This window comes from Limulus polyphemus, unplaced genomic scaffold, assembly GCF_000517525.1.
Source record: "Limulus polyphemus unplaced genomic scaffold, Limulus_polyphemus-2.1.2 Scaffold1263, whole genome shotgun sequence".
Taxonomy (NCBI): Eukaryota; Metazoa; Arthropoda; class Merostomata; order Xiphosura; family Limulidae; genus Limulus; species Limulus polyphemus.
In genome coordinates this window covers 35927-39657 of record NW_013666873.1, presented here as the reverse complement: position 1 = coordinate 39657, position 3731 = coordinate 35927, and the positions used below count along the sequence as shown (strand labels likewise).

Genomic DNA, 3731 nt, shown 5'->3' with positions numbered 1-3731 from the left:
GTGATCTGGGCCCGAGGCCAAATTTGAATGAATTTATAAAATAAGCATGTACGCAAGTCCTCAAGATATATTCCTTTCTTCTCTTTACCCTTCCCCATAGCTCAGCTGTAAGTCAGAGGCTTAAAAAGCTAACAACCGGGTTTTGATACCCGTGGTGGGCACAGCACATACCACCCATTGTGTAGCTTTGTGGTCAAAAACAAAGTAACAAACCTTCAGTCTCTTTTAGATTGTGATTAACTAAACAATTAAAACTGAACCAGTAGTATTTTTTAAAAGTTATATATTAGCACATTTTCCAAATTAAAAAAAAAAGGAGAGAAACAGAGAGAAAAGGGATGCTATTCATTGTAACACCCACGACATGCTGTTTTCGTGGTGTGTCCTCGTGTAAATATTTAGTTACGAAGATTACCATGCATACCACGTGACTAAGTAGTACTGCATTGGGTGTTGTATAAGTCAAAGCCCTTTCATTATATATATATATATATATATATTCGTGCGGCGCTATTTCTGCCATGTCAAATGTATGGTGAGTTTTGCTTCTGGAAAACTTTGTGTGCTGTGTATATATATATATATATAATATATGCTTCAATGCTGATACATGAAATTATTATAATATCGGCTAAGTTAGAAATTATAATTTGATATGTGCATGTTCGAAATCGAGCGTAATAACGTCAATCAAAATTAGGACATTGTCTGCTCAGGCATCACTTATCACACCCTTCTTCCTAGTCCGTAGTTTACGAAGTTTAAAATTTAATGTTAGGCTTAGCGTTAGGCTTAATAAACTTTGAACCTTTTCTCAATTTCTTTGACATTTGGACATTTCTTTATTCTTAGTTTATGTTAAATGCGGCAGTAACGACTGCAGGACCTTCTAAGTTCTACAATATATAATAACGGTAGTCTTTGAAATTTTATACTTTGGCTGGTATCGTCTACACCGTATAATGTATTCATTATAAAATATAATCGTAAATATTTAACGTTAAGGCTTGCTTAATTGGAACATAGATCAATTTGGTTTAAAATATTGAATAGTACTTAAATTTCCACAAATCTAACCATTACGGCTAATGGTAGTAATGCACCATGTTATGCTTGACATAAAATCTAAAGTTGGTAGCACTAATAACATTTCAATTGTAGACAAAATAAGGTGCTAAATTAAGTTCAGCTCTAGTTACAAGTTGCAGACAATAGGGCTGTATTGGGGGTGGGGTGGGGGCAATTGTACCATACCCCTGGATTGAGGAGGACTCCCAACTAAAAGAAAAAATTAATCACAAACTGGGTGACTCATTGAAAAGCATTTGCAGCTATGTCACCATGACAACACTAATTTTAGTCGTTTCTTATTATAAATCTATAGTTTTGTAATTTTTCATCAACAAGCTCTTACAGCTTACTCTTTCATAAATATTTATATGGCCATTTAACAAAAAATTTGTCATCATTGCTTAGAAAAAAAAATTGTTGTTACCTTATTATAAATGTTATCTTATATTGTATTATATTATTTATCCATTGTCTATGTTAGGCCTTGTTTGTGAAGATCAATTGTAAGTACTCTACAAAATTTGCTCTCCCCCTCCCACATATTATTGATCTGGACCTGTCAGTCCATGAAATTTCTTTACTTTCATTATATTTGAGCTTCAGTTAAAAAAGTACAAGTTGTGTTTTCATTTCATTTTTGCAGTTTTGAAGTTTAGATTATAGTTGATAATAATATTATTAATAAATAATAATTTATTAGCCATATTATATGTTGACATTTAAGTCATGATCAAAATAAGTTTTTTTTCTCAGTGTCTAATTTTGCCACATTATATTTTTTTCAAAATATATCGTATTTCTTTTTTTTGGGGTTGTAATTTTCTAATCACCTAATACAAAATCTAAAGTAATTGTGGTAGTAAGAGACACTCTTTCTTGTTTATGATTCTAAATGTGTTACTTTGTAAATCTGATTTCATTTGTAATGTTAGTTCTGTAATGTTTTGACATTTGATACAAACATTCCTATATGGGTCCAAAAAGCATATATTTCACTGTGTCTGTATTACATACTTGTGTTTAATTTCAAACAAATTAATGGCAAAAATGTAAAATGTATATTAAGTTATATAATACCATAAGCAATAATATTAGTGTGTGAATTGTTGTTGGATATATGCAGGTAAATTGTTTCTGAATAAAACTGAATCGAGTGTGAGAATTTTCATAATAATAAGTATTACTATTGATAAATGTGCTTTAAACTTTTACTTGATCTAAAAAGGGGTTATTATCCAGATTTGTGTTTAGAATGAAACCTAATTTTACATAAATTATATAACCCACTGTTACTTTCTAAAGCCCAGTTGAAAGTATTATAGAATGAGATAAGTATTTTCGAAAAATAAATAAATAAATATATATATATTTGCATGTCTTACTATGATAAAAGGCTTAACAGCTGTTAATGAATGATCTTGCCTATTTAATGTAACCAGTAATTTAATGTAACAATAGAATATTTGCTCACCTGCCCTTGAGAAAAGGAAGGGCCAGCCTCCACTACATCCCATGGCGACTCATTCTGCATAAAACAGTCTTTCTGTTTGACAAATATAATTGTATTAAGTGGAGTCTAGTCTTTCTTTTCCAAAATTTTAAACTTCTGTCTTCTCACTTTATTTTCAGAATAGAGAAAAAGAAATAGAGGTCTTTGTTCTATTGCCTCCCAGTGGCACAGTGGTTAGTCTGTAGACTTATAACGTTAGAAACCAGGTTTTGATACCCGTGTTGGGCACAGCACAGATAGCCTCTTTGTATAGTTTTGTGCTTAATTACAAACAAACCTTTATCCTATCAACCCCCCTGAAAGCTCTTTTAAACTTAAATAAGATCAACTGTTATCCTTATATTCTTAAAAGAAAAGAAAATATTTTAAACTTGAGCCCTTTCATCCCAGGATCATTCTAATAGCTTTTCTCTGAACCCTTTCCAATAATTTAATATTTGGGTAAAGAGACCAGAATTGTGTATGGTACTCCAAGTGAGGCGTAGCTAGTGGTTTGTATTGCGAGATAAACTCTTTTGACTTGTTATTAATTTGTCTATAAATCACCCTCAAATTCTATTAGCTTTATAACTAGCAACATAGAGCACTGTCTGGATGGCTTTAGTGACTTAACCACTTTTATACTAAAACCTTTTTTCTTTCTGTCACACTATTCATTGAGTTCCCATTTATGTTAAATGTATAATCCAATAATGATAACCCAGTTGCATTATCTTGCACTTACTATTATTAAGTGTCATATGGCATATATATTTCTCAAACTTAGCAATTGAGCCACTTCATGCTGTAGTACCTCAGTATCCTGAATTCTGCTAGAAATATCCAAGAGTTTAATGTCATTAGCAGCTTAAACTAATTTGTTAATAACAACACTTTGGTTTGTCTTATCCAATCATCATACAGTCCATTTAACTAGTCTTTCCATGACCATTAATGTGATTTTCTTAACTGATCTTTTTTGTAGCACCATATTAAAAGCTTTACAAAAATCTAAATATACCCAAGTTCACACTCTTTCTATCATCTAGATCAACATATCTCAAATTGGGGTCCATGAACCTGCAATGGTCCTCCCCTGGTTCACAAGTCATGTTCAAAATTTCATAAAAATGTTTTAAAAAGATTTATCATAAAATTATATATATATATA

The 3731-nt window shown here is 31.3% G+C and overlaps 1 protein-coding gene across 2 annotated transcripts in view; it reads left to right on the top strand.

Moving 5' to 3' along the window:
• Window positions 1–453: 453 nt before the first annotated feature.
• Window positions 454–3731, top strand: part of LOC106462837 (tyrosine-protein kinase Src64B-like) — a 34430-nt gene continuing 31152 nt past the window's right edge. For both annotated transcript variants that reach the window (XM_013922800.2, XM_022390235.1), the window contains exon 1: window positions 454–535. The gene's annotated coding sequence lies outside the window, so the exon portion shown is untranslated. The remainder of the gene's footprint in view (window positions 536–3731) is intronic.